We start from the raw sequence: 13,528 nt of genomic DNA on the forward strand, positions 1-13,528 counted from the left end.
TACTTAACCCCAGAAAGATCTGGCCGACGTCATGATTTGTGTGGCAGAATAATCCATGGAATGTCCTGTGCAATGGGGCGATTGTTCTCAAAGCACATTTCACACAATTTTCGCGTTGTCTGATCAATTTAGTATTTGCGACACTGGCAAGTTATTCTGTAAATTCCAGCCGTCCACAATCTCAGACCGTTCTTTGCCAAACAGAGAACAGCACAAGCATTTGTAGGTGGAAGAATACCTCGACATGATGTTTCCTTATGATTCTGCCTAATTAGGATGAAATACTGCCGGCATGTGGGAAAAACGCCCTGGACTTGAACTGATCCATCTCCTCTTGATTTTGTGAGTAGTTACGTTTATTATTTCTTAATGTTGAAAAGCGCAACCAACTCAACAGAGGTTCCTCATTTAGTGGTTTCCTTTGCGCATTTGTATCGACGCCAATTATTGGTGTAAACTTAGCGATGTGATCTAGTAGAGTCCAGTGATAAACATTCACCTGAAGATGAAGCTGGCTGGATGATGTCAGCTGAAATTTGGTGGCAAGAATTCGACTTCATCCGGCTGCAGTCCACAAACTTCATGGAATACCAATATGCTTTCTCATATTCATTACATTAACTCTAGCCGATCCCCATTTCGCCGTGTACCATGGACCTTGCCGTGGTGGGGTGAATGCGTGCCTCAACGACACAGATAGCCACACCATCATTACAACCAGAACGGAGGCGTGTCTGTTCAGAGGCCAGACGAATATGTGATTCCAGAAGAGGGCAGCAGATTTTTCAGTAGCTGCAGGGGCATCAGTCTGGATGGTTGACTGATCTGGCATTGCAACTTCAGCCAACATGTCCTTGCTGTGCTGATACTGCGAACTGCTGAAAGCAAGAGAAAAATACCACTGTTATTTTTCCCGCGGGCATGCAGCTCTACTGGATGGTTAAAAGATGATCGTATCCTCACAGGTAAAATATTACGGAGGAAAAGTAGTCCCCCATTCGGATCTCTGGGAGTGACTACTTGGGAGGATGTCGAAATTAGGAGAAAAAGTAACTGTCATTATACTGGTGAGAGTGTGAAATGTTAGACCCATTAGTCAAGCAGGTAGGTTAGAAAATTTAGAAAGTAAATGGATGAACTGAAGTTAGATATTAAGATAAATAGTGACGTTCGATGGCATTAGGAACACGACTTCCGTTCAGATGAGTACAAGGTTATAAATATAAAACAAAATTGTGTTAATGCATGAGGAGGTATAATAATGAATAAGGAAACAGAAATGCAAGTAAGCAACAATCAACAGAATAACGAACGCATTATTGCAGCAAAGATGTACACTAAACCGACATAAATTACAGTAGTATATATCCGTATGTAAGCTAGCGGGCCGGTTAAGTGGCCAAGCGGTTCTAGGCGCTTCAGTCTGGATCCGCGCGACCGCTTCGGTCGCAGGCACGAATCCTGCTTCGGGCATGGATGTGTGTGATGTCCTTAGGTTGGTTAGGTTTAAGTAGTTCTAATTTCTAGTGGACTGATGACCTCAACTGTTAAGTCCCATAGTGCTCAAAGCCATTTGAACCATTTTTTTTGTAAGCTAGCACCACAGATGATGAACAGATCGCAAGACTGTAAGATGAGATAAAAGAATTTATTCAGATGGTTAAGAGAGGGGTAAATTTGATTGTGATGGGGGACTGGAAGTAAATACTTGGAAAAGGAAGAGAAGGAAAGTTAGTGGGAGAATATAGACTGGGGGGAAAGAACTGAAAGAGGAAGCCACATGGCAGAACTGTGCGCAAAACATAATGCAATCATTGCGAACACTTTGTGTAAGAATCATCAAAGACGATCGTTTACGTGGAAAAGACCTGGAGTCACTGGAAGGGTCAGAGTGATTTTATTACGGTATGAAAGATATTTCGGAATCAGGTTTGGAACTATCGGACACATCCTGGGGCAGCTCTGATCACAATTTGTTGTTAACAAACATTAGTTTGAAAGTAAAGAAACTGCAGAATGGTAGAAAATTAAGGAGAGGGGATCTGAATAAGTTGAAGAAATTAGAAAGTGTTAAGAAATTCAGAGAGGGCATTAAGCAACGATTTATTGAAACACGGGAAACGAATGCAGTAGAAGACGAATGGGTAGCATTGAGAGAAGAAATAGTGAGAGCAGGAGAGGATCAAATAGGTAAAAGGGCAAGGCGTAGTAAAAATTCTTGGATATCACAGGAGATAATGAATCTATCTGATGGAAGGAGAAAACACAAAATGATGCAGGCGAAAGGGATACAGGTCTAAGAAATGAGATTAATAGAAACCGCAAAGTGGCTAGCAAGGAATTCTTAAAGGACTAACAGACGCCGGCCGGAGTGGCCGAGCGGTTCTAGGCGCTACAGTCTGGAACCGAGCGACCGCTACGGTCGCAGGTTCGAATCCTGCCTCGGTCATGGATTTGTGTGTGATGTCCTTAGGTTAGTTAGGTTTAAGTAGTTCTAAGTTCTAGGGGACTGATGACCTCAGCTGTTAAGTCCCATAGTTCTCAGAGCCATTTGAACCATTTGAACTAACAGAAGGCTATATAAGCCTATATAACTGGCGGGAAGATAGATACCGCCTATAGGACAATAAAGAGGCCTTTGGAGAAAAGAGAAGCAGCTGTTTCAACATAAAGAACTGAGATGTAAAATCATTACTATGCAAAGAAGGGAAAGCTGAAAGGTGGATGGAGTATGTAGAGCGGCTATACAAAGGAAATTAACCGGATGTAATTTTAAAGAAAGGGAAGAGGAAGTAGGTGTAGACGATGCCATAGATATGAAACGAGAATTTGACGGAGTACTGAAAGACTTAAGTCGAATGAGATCTCCATTGCGATAGGGTCGGCAGCTGCGGTGAATTTTTTAAATTGTTTTGTGATTTCGTCAGCTCACCTGTTTTTATTTGTACGACTCTACAGTTTCGGCATTTATTTCACTTCACTTTCAAGAAAAAGTTATATCCAAAGATATACTAGGAGGAGTATAACTTACTTCACAGAAGACTCGTTAATGGTATATGGTGTCATGTACATCTTTGCTCCAGTGACTGCATATAACGGTCGTTTTAACTTGGTGTTTACGTAACCATCTTCCGTCCTCCAAGCAAAACCAAGAGCCTTCTTGGTAGTGTCTAGGACAACCTTGGTCTACGAAAATCAGGTGTTTATCAGATACCTTCCCAATGCGGTGGTGTATACATAGGGCAGACCATTCGTACCGTTGAGGACCGATGCCGAGAACATCAACGGCACGCTAGACTGCAACAGCCCAATAAGTCGGTAATCGCTGAGCATTGCCTGTCGGAACTCCACAGCATTGATTATGACCAAACCAAAGACGTGACACAGACTTCCAAATACTGCGACTGTGTCATCAAAGAAGTCATAGAGATCAGAGTAAGGGAGCCACAACTAAATCGTGACAGCGGTTACATCCTTAGCAAGGCGTGGGAATCCGTGATCACCCGGATTAAAAAGAAAAAGGATATTCCCCAGAGTGTACCGACTTCGGGGAAGGAGGGAAGAATAACGAGAGAGGTGCCGGCAGACCCTCCTGAACGAGAAGACCTACGTCGCAGCGCCCAGACGGCGGGAAAGCGGACGCTGTACCTGGACCACGCGCGGGGCGCGGGCCGCACTGACTCATAGGAAGCGCCTGAGGGAGGAGCTGGAGGGGGATTGTCCTATATATACATGGCGCCGGCCCAACGCCGGTCAGTACATCAGATCATCTGATGATGGTAACGTGGTCGAGTGCCGAAATACTGTGTCCTATGCACACTCGTACCAGGCTGTTCACCCGAGATTTATTTCGTCATTATGGAAATTCTTTTTCGTAATTTTAGGAGCACGTTATGTTTGAGCAGTGTTGCAGAGCTCCTGTAAATAAAGTCGATGTTTTTAATGTACATACACTAGGAAGATTACGATTATTTTCCAGTAATTCGTCATCTGATTCAGTAAGTCTTTGTTCTTACATATCTATTTAACTGTCGTTAATCGTTGTTGTAAATATGACTACAATCAATTTCTATAGAACAAATTGGAGTTATTTGTTCTGTTATTATGGTAGTAAGTCATTTTCGATTTGTTGTTACAAAGATTATATCGATCACAGTTTTAATGAGAACCTTTCATGCCCTGCATTAAGGTTGTGTGATTTTTCGCATTACAGTCACATTTATAAACGAGTATAGCGATAACTATGCGTTACAGAACCATAGAACGTTAATAAATTGCCCTTTAAATTTTACATTTATTCTCGTACTTGCAGTTATATTTTGTATCGAGATTGTCAATCAGGCATATGTAAACTGACGGACTAGTTTTTCCCTTATTCCAGCACTTTTCCGGCTATGTATTTTTGTTCCCCATCTCACTGGTTCTACGTCAGTCGTTTTCGCCACCTCTATCAACTGGCTGGCAGCACTAGCAACTTCTCTCTTGTGCTGTGGAGGAGGGCGCAGCTGCTACAGGTCCTACATCTGAGTGCTAATTATTTATTTATCAACTGTCGTCTTGGATTTTGTGCAGAACCCTCCATCTCTGTTAGCGTCTTTGTTCCACTCTCATACGTTAGTTTAATTGGGTGTGAACCCCCATGACTGAGAGACCCTTACGTTTCCATAATTGTGTGAGTACACCACGTTTCATAACTTTACCTTTCATTTTAGTATGTCAACCCCACAGTTCTTGTACTTCAGTAGCTCCTACTCTTATTGGCAGTTGGTGGCAAATGAAGATTAAGCTTTAGGCTTAGAAATGGGTCGTGTAATAAATAAGAAATTACTGGTAACTGAAGAGGCTCTTTTATGTCATTAATACATATCTCAGTTATGGAAGTTCGCCTGATCAAATGCTATGCATTATACTTGGGATAAGAAACAAATCAGGTTCGAATTAATTGTTTCGCACATCTATAAAGCTTGTCATTTGTCACAATAGTATAAAATAACTGAAAACTGCGTCAGTAAGGCAGCAAGGTAAAAAAATCTCATTATTTAAATTAAGTAGCACGAAGTTTATGTCACGATGACACGTTACACCTATGCCCGTCAAACTGGTGTCTATCAAACATGATTGTGAACTTTAAAGTGTGTGCCAGGGGAGGGACAGAGTAGATAATGCACCACGAGAAAAATATAAACGATGATAATTATTGCAAGAGAGTTGGACGTAATTGAAGTTAAGTGCAAAGTGTTGTACCATGGTGTATATCTCAAGTTAATTATGTTACCTTATCTATTGTTGTGTACTACTTTGTTGTCAGTGATAAGACGAGGTGGGCTACAGAGTGGTGCTGCAGCTTTTGTCGTAGGGAAGCTGGACTGGAGCAGAAATGATTAACGAACACTTAAATACAGTTACCCGAAGTTTTCCTTAACTTTAGCTTTCTCTAAGCCTTCTGAAGAAACTTTCCAAAATATTAAACAGCAGTCAAGTCCAGCTATTAAAAGAAGCAAAGTAAAGAGCATCTTGCAGTGTGAGGCTCCCATTGTTAATACACAAGCGGACTGTCGAAGGCTGACTTAACCTGAAGACAGTCGAAGACTGTGTCTGGGAATACCCATGTGGCTCCACTGGCGATCCTATATCTTGACGGTAAACGGCGGTCATTATCGGATCCGCTGAAGGCGTGGCGCAGCGGACGTGCACCACTGGATCCGCTGGGTCTCCACGCGACAACTATCGGCGACTGTCAGAAACGTGTGTTTCCACTGCCAACTGTGAGTTTCCGATGGGTGTAGTATCAATCTATGATACAATATTTATGACATGTATCAAATGTCGCAATATTCTAAATCGTTCCAAATCGTCTGCGGAAGTGCATCAGCCTTACAAGAAAATGTAATGTTTATGTTACAGCAGTATCTACATATGTATAGTCTATTCAGTCCAATGATGTGTACTGTCATCACTGAAATTTTTCATCAACAGTTTAGGAGGGGTGCTATAAAATGTATCGTCAGAAATAATAGACTCGATGCCACTCATTAACAATGATTGAACAAACTACTGCAGTCGGAACTATGGCTCCCCAAAACTGTAATCATCTACACAAAATTTAATAAAATACCATCACACAACGCTATTTTAGGATGGAAGAAGCTTTTTTAACACTTAGAGATTAGGAAGGAAGAACATGTTCCCTTCCAGTACGTCACTTAAACTGCAGATGATAAGCTTTGTTTATACACACTCAGAAGGTGACCAGATATGGTGACATACATTTTACATCTACAAAGACAATTACAGAGTCGATATCCCAAAAATAAAAACATTTGATGAAATTGTTTATCATTTATTGTGTTATATGCTAGACTTCACATATTTTGCAAGCACAATGAAGCTTCAAATTAAATATCAGCATTTAAATTTCCTGTTCAGGTTATTCAAATGCACACTGCTGTACTGATAAATATGTTTAGGTTAAGCAGCACTCGTTTAAGACAAAACGTCGATATGTGTATTGCTCTTGGAAGCTTTCGGGACCTACAAACTAAATATTTACGCTCCTAAATTGTCTGTATAGCTCACTAAATTATTTGAGATTGCATGCTTATCGTAATACGCAAAACCACAACGAAAATTTCTCCAAAATAAAATAGCATTATATATAAGACTTCGCAGACATTGCAATTACAATGGATCTTCACATTAAACATTTCCGTATCTAAACTGTCTCTAAAACGTTTTGAAATATATGCAGCTTGCTTATTGGCACTACTGAAATAAATTATATGTCAGGGGAAGACGGTGGTTCATTCCAAGTACCATGCAATAAATTCATCTTAATACGTAAGAATTGCTCACATATGCACAGTACCGCAGTTCCGCCTTACTGTGGACAAGGCATTAATATTACTCTCATGTCTAAAAATGGCCTGAATTTTGCCCTACTTTTCAAGCAAATTAATTATTTCTGCACTGAATTTGTGCGTTACTTCTTACATAACATGTAACATTAAATATTCATCTACAGCACTACTGAATATCCAGCTTAAGGCTGATATTACTGAAGTAAACAGTGATAACATTTTATGTTAAGAGTAACATGTTTGTATCAACATATTACCCAGTCTGGGTAATATTTAACGCCCTCCCATGCAAGTTGCCTGTCTTTCACTTTATTCTTTTGTAACTTCAAGCAACAATCGACACTTGTCGAAGTTCTTCTTCAACAGACAACATTTCATTATCATGAGACTTATTGCCCACCACTTTCGAAGCCAGAACGAAAACTTGCTGCTGTACTAACTATTTGGTTCGATGAATGCTGGCAGTTTGCTGGAGACTGTCTTCCTTTCATGAATGTCGTCATAGTCATCGCCTTCTTCCTTTTCTTCTTCCTTCCCTTCTACTTCATAGTAATCGTGATCATTTTCCTCGTCGTAATTATCCTCTTTTCCACCACTTGCCGTTTTCATAAATACATTATTTTTAACGTAGTCGTCCACCATATTTTGGACCGTTATTCCAGTCTCTGAGACACAGGCCCGACGGGAAGTTAAAGCGCATGCTTCTTGAATCATATCGTTATACCCCCTAACAAAACCTGCCGAGATTTTTTTTATCCGATATTAGGCATAACTGGATTAGCTACTGAAATTGAGAATAATATCTGATTAATATTTCTAATAAGATATAGTAGAAGACTATGTAACTAATGTTACTTTACATTTTAACATACTGAGTCTGATGGGAAGGTAATGTACATGCTTCTTTAACAACACCGAAGTTCGCGTGTTTTAACTTGGTGTGCACATTTCCTTCCGGGACTTGGGTTCGATTCATTTCCGCTCCTTCCTATTAGCGGTGTGCTATAAGGTAGTTTAAAATTTCACCACCCATTATAATCGATAAACTTTCATCAGCAGCTTGTTTCTCCATTTCCAGGTTTTCTGGAGTCAATTTACATTTGTCTATCTTCCCTATATACATGGTTGTAGCTAAGACGGGCCACAGAAAGATATCCAGAATGGATAAATATATCGGGATGCGGTTTTCGCCAAGCTACAGCGGACAACGTGATGTATATCCTGGCGTTAGAAAGTAATATTAGTTGCTTATACTCGCAGAATTACGATATCGGCTTTATATTTTTCTAATTAAACTAAATACCTTTTTCTGTGGCATTTGAAAGAAGCTTCTAAGAGAACTTTAACTACTTAACACGTATGGCAATCAAGGTAACAACGTCGGAAACCACTGTCCCGCAATCAGGAGAAGAGGTTCCACAAACTTCTGCCCTTTTATACCAAATATAAGCAAACACGAAATTTCTTTTGTTTCCCTTTGCTCTTTAAGCCTGTAACTCTGTGTTCTACTGTTGTAGCAGTAAGATAACGTGCTCGTAGACCTATTGAGACATTTACAATGTATATGACAGTCAAAACAGTGAATATCCTTTATGGCGTATATCGACAAACTAAAAGAGCAAAGGTGCCGCTCTAAGTTGAAAAGTATCACGGTCAAGATAAGCATTCACGATCTGTCTTTGCAAACATTTAAAAAAGTTCTAAAAACTGAATGTGAGGGAAATAAAATATGAGAGGAATAAAGATGAGCAACTGATGAAAGATATGATATCAACGGTCTACCAGCAGTAACGCGCAACGCAAATGTCACTAAAAACATCTCGCTAAAGCTAAAATTATCAATGAAACGAGTGCTCTGCGCACGCCACATTCCATCGCTTTTCATTCTCTTTAGATTTCCTTCAATCTAAAGCTTCATGGCAATGACTTAAAATTTTTTGTACACTGAAGGGAAAAAAAATCGTAACAACCAAAATAATTAATGTAGAGTAATGAAATTTCGGTAATACATTTGCCTAGGTAACATATTTAAGTTATTAACGTTGCAAGATCATGGCTTAGGACAAGCGCGATATAAACCACTGCAAATGTGAAAAGCGGTTACATGTTCGTCAACATAGGACGGTTAATGCTGGTTCTGGATGACGCTGGATATGTCGTCCTATGATACTCCATATGTGTTCGGCTGGAAATCTATCTGGTTACCGCGCAGGCCAAGGCAACACGTCGACACTCTGTAGAATATATTAAAGTACAACAGCGGTATGTCCGCGAACGTTATCCTGTTGATAAATGGCACCTGGAATGCTGTTCGTGAATGGCAGCATAACAGGTCAAATCACCAGACTAACGTACAAATTTGCAGTTAGGATGCTGTCATAAGAAATCGCACCCCAGGCCATAACTCCAGTTGTAGATCCAGTGTGTCTTGTACGCAAACAGGTTGATTTCAGGTCCTCAACTGGTCTCCTAATCAGTACATGGTCATCACTGGCACAGAGGCAGAACTAGCTTGCATCAGGAAACACACCAGACCTCCACCCTGCCCTCCAATGAGCTCACTTGACACAACTTAAGTCGCCAATGGCCGTGGTTTGGGGTCAGAGGAACGAACGGTACAGGGAATCGGGATCGCAGCTTTATTTGAAGCAACCGTTTTGTAACGACCTCGTACACAATGGTCAGGAGAGGTATGCTACAGAGTGGAACGGCAGCTCTTGTCGTACGAAGAATGAGCATGAGCAGAAAAAAATTAGCGAATAAGTTAACACAGTAAATAGAAAATGTGCTTCATTTGTATTTCTGCAAGTGTATGAAACCTCATTAAAACAATGCAGCACGAAATAGAGTCCAGCTCTCACTGCCGACAAGGATGAAACGTAATGAACTAAGGATGGATGATGGTGTCAGAGCCCTGACTAGATGGCCTGTTTGTAGCAACGGGTAGCGAAGACGTTCCAAAAGTGGGCTGCGTGGCTGCCGCCGGTCATCCTATATTGCGGTCGCTGAGAGTGCTCATGGTTCAGAGCTGCTCTGGGCGTGCTCCATAGGGTGTGCCATATCCTGCAAGACCGCTGTCGGCGTCTGATGGAAGCTTGCAATTCCTATGCCATCTTTTTGATGCTTGTGCAGTGATGTCAATATGTGATACCTCAGTTCTCCATCCAAACCTCCAACCTGTCGTCGTGTACTGTAATTGATCGAGCTACAACATGGTGAGGACTGGATGCCTGTGGTAACGAGAAAATAGGAGGCAAAAATGAGGCTCGTGCCTAGCTCTTACTTAAGCCCCCATATACGCCCTCAGCCCACCTGCGAATAGTCGGAACACTGGGCAAAGGTCACGCACCCGCATCCAGATCTGGAGTAGCAAACGGAGACAGAGGCATCTCGACGACTGCAGAGGGACCCAAGGCAGCATGTGGGACAGTCTCGGGAAGAGAGATCTATCCCTAGAATATAGTGACTGTTCAAATGGTGACGATCGTGGAAGGGCATCGACTTTCATCGACTCTGGAACTGGCGCCAACGCTACGGGGCCGTCTAGAGTCGGATGCAGTGAGGGCTGCTGCATCCAGGCAGGCACAGAATCTGAAAGCATAAAGCCTGCGCCAAGATCACCCCATTTGTATGGACGAATTTGATTCTGGTGGCGTCCCAGAAATCCTCTTGGTCCCTGCAATCTGTAAGACATCGAATCGTTGGTACAATACCTTGCCTGTATGGGCGGAGTGGGCAGATGCAGCAACTGAAGCAAGCTGTGCAATCACTGTCCATGTAACAACACCACTGAATTGGAGGAACGAAGTTTATCCATCTGTTGCTTAAATGTTTGACCAAGGCGTTCAGCTTCACCATTGAACTGCGGGTGGAACGGTGCACTCGTGATTTGGTTGATGCTGCAGGCAGTACAAAACTGTTCAAACTTGGCACCAACAAACTGAGGTCCGTTGCCAGTCACAAGGCAAACCCTCGAGGCAAAAGATGGACAAGACCTAGATTGTGGAACTAGTCGTAGCAGAGTGCATAGGAACCACGAACGGAAATTCTTCTGAAAGCGGCAGTGACAATGAGCCAACGTGTATTCCAGTAAGTTCGCGCGAAATTCAATCGCAAATGATGCCAAGGTGCTTGAGGTTGTGGCCACGTGAAGATCTACTGAGGGAGAGCTGACCGATGTTCAACACAGGCTAGGCACTGAGAAGTCAACTGTTCAATTTGCGCATGCAGACTATGCCAATGCAATTACTTCGTCCCAACTGCCTGGTGCAAACGGCGCCCCAGTGATCTCCGTATTGCAAAGGAAGCGCATCAGGCTGGAGAGGCAGAGGTACCACAACAAGTGACTCTTAATTACAGGTGCCAAGCAAACTGACACTTAGGTGAAACTGCAAGGGCATGCCGACAGGCAAAATGTCGGCAAACCACAGAACTATAAATCTGTTTTGCTGAACGCGGCCAACCAGTGCGGATGTACTGCAATAGAATCTGCAAATCAGGATCCGCTGCTATAGCCTGGGCAATTTTCCGGTGTTTAAGCGGAAAGATACGCATAGCATCTGAGTCTTGTGCATCATTGTAAGATCAAGAAGCCGAGGACTAATCAAATGTTGTATCTGGGCAACCAATAAGGCGAGAAAGAGCATCTGTGTAGGCAAGTTTAGAAATGGGCCGCTATACAGTCTCGTCCTGATATTTTGACAAAAGAAGAACCAAACATTGTAGCTCCTGCACCGTGAGAGCAGGAACTGGCTGAGAAGGGCTAAACGAAGATTGTAGAGATTTATGGTACATCGCCAATTAGAATTTTCGGCCTAAAAGATACTGGTGAAACTTATTAACACCATAGACGATTACGACAGCCTTATTTCAATTTCCGAATAATTAAAATTAACTTTATTCAACAAATTCGAAGCAAAGGCAATCGGCCTGTCAACAGAACCAAATTTATGTGACAAAACTGCACCGTTGCAGCAAGAGCAAGCATCCAAAGCCTAGACCACAGGTTTGGCTGTATCAGAATAAACAAGACAACGATGATTAAGCAAAGCAGACTGACACTCCAGCGACCAAACGAAAGGAACACACTTCCTGCATAAGTGAAGTAGGGGAGCCGCTATCTGAGAGACATTAGGATTAAACTGGATGTAATACGCGACTTCCCTAACACAGGCTGTAAATCCCGCATTGCATGTCGGTGGAATGTCACAGACAGCAATCAAATTGGACTGAAATGGGTGAAAACCGTGGCTACTAATGACTTGTAAGTACTCATAGCCGACCTTTTCAAAACACACATTTGTTTCTGTTACATTTGAGACCAGCTGCAGAAAACACTTAAAACAGACTGCGGAGACTGCTAATGGGTTCTTCAGGAGTTCTAACTGAGATGAAAAGTCATGTAAATAATTCAAGCAGAAAGTAAATTTAGAATTCAGCGCCTCCAGAAAGCGCTGAAATATGGTGAGCAACCCCGAAAAATCTGAAGAGACCTAGATGGGCATTGATGAAAGAGACTTGTTGCAGCTGCTTGTCCAGAAGTACCTGCAAGTAAGCGTCACGCAAATCAATATTGGAAAAGTAACGACTGGCACCCAAGTTATTCATCACTTTTTCCAGGTGTGGCAAGTGATAACTACCAATTATGTTTGAGACTTCACGGGTTTTTTTAGGTTGGCGCAGAACCGGAGTCTGCCCAACGGCTTCCTTAGGATAAGAGGCCGGGACGCCCACTGATAGGCAGTAATGGGTGCAAAGAACCCACTTTGTTGCGAGGCATTAAGTTCCTGAGCTACCTGTTCTCAAAGAGAATGAGGAACGGTACAAGTTCATACAGAACGCGGCTGTGCATTGTCCTTCACTGTGAAATGGGCAATAAAATTATTGCCTTTGCCTTAACCCACAGAAAACAATCCTGAAATTTAGCACTTAACTTAGCAACACTGTCCCAAAGTCAAAGGAAGAAAGAGAAAGTACATTGTCCTGAATGCTTAACCTCAACAAATCTAAAGAGTTTAGACATAAATGTCACTTTCTCCGTCAAATTTCAGAAAGTTGGAGGAAGGCTACAAGTGCATAAGACATGAATGTCTATGCCATTCCACGCCGTCAGCAAATGGCGCGATGTGCAAAACTTAGGTTTTCGAAGCAATTTGTAAGTGTTACGGTTGAGCAAAGTCACTCAAGCTCCAGAGTGACGTTGCCAACGGACTGATAGTCCAGCAATAGTAAGAGACACAAAAAGTCTGATGTCCTTATGTAACACTGCAGGTACGTTCGGGGCATTTCTGAACGGCTATTACACTGTAGTTTGGTCCTAACGACAATGTGGGGATTTGAAAACAAACTTCACACTGTTTGTGACTTATATTTGCTATTTGCGTGAAGGAGTAGTAGAAGAGTGTGTTTTACGTTTCGGTAAACATAGATTGACCATGTCCCGCGGGCCGCAAAAAAAAAAAAAAAAAAAAAAAAAAAAAAGCAAGCCGCTTCACGCAAGGGGCAAGATCGGCGATCATGTACCATATGACAGTCGGGGCACGACTACACACCTTGTACCGACCGTGAAACGTGTTTAGGTGAGCGCTATGACGGTGGCTGGTTGGACTGCTGTTTACAAGATAGGTGTGGGCCTGCTTGTCGCGGCTACCTGGACAACAAACAGGCGCAAC

The sequence above is a fragment of the Schistocerca americana genome, chromosome X (genome assembly GCF_021461395.2).
Source record: "Schistocerca americana isolate TAMUIC-IGC-003095 chromosome X, iqSchAmer2.1, whole genome shotgun sequence".
Lineage (NCBI taxonomy): Eukaryota > Metazoa > Arthropoda > Insecta > Orthoptera > Acrididae > Schistocerca > Schistocerca americana.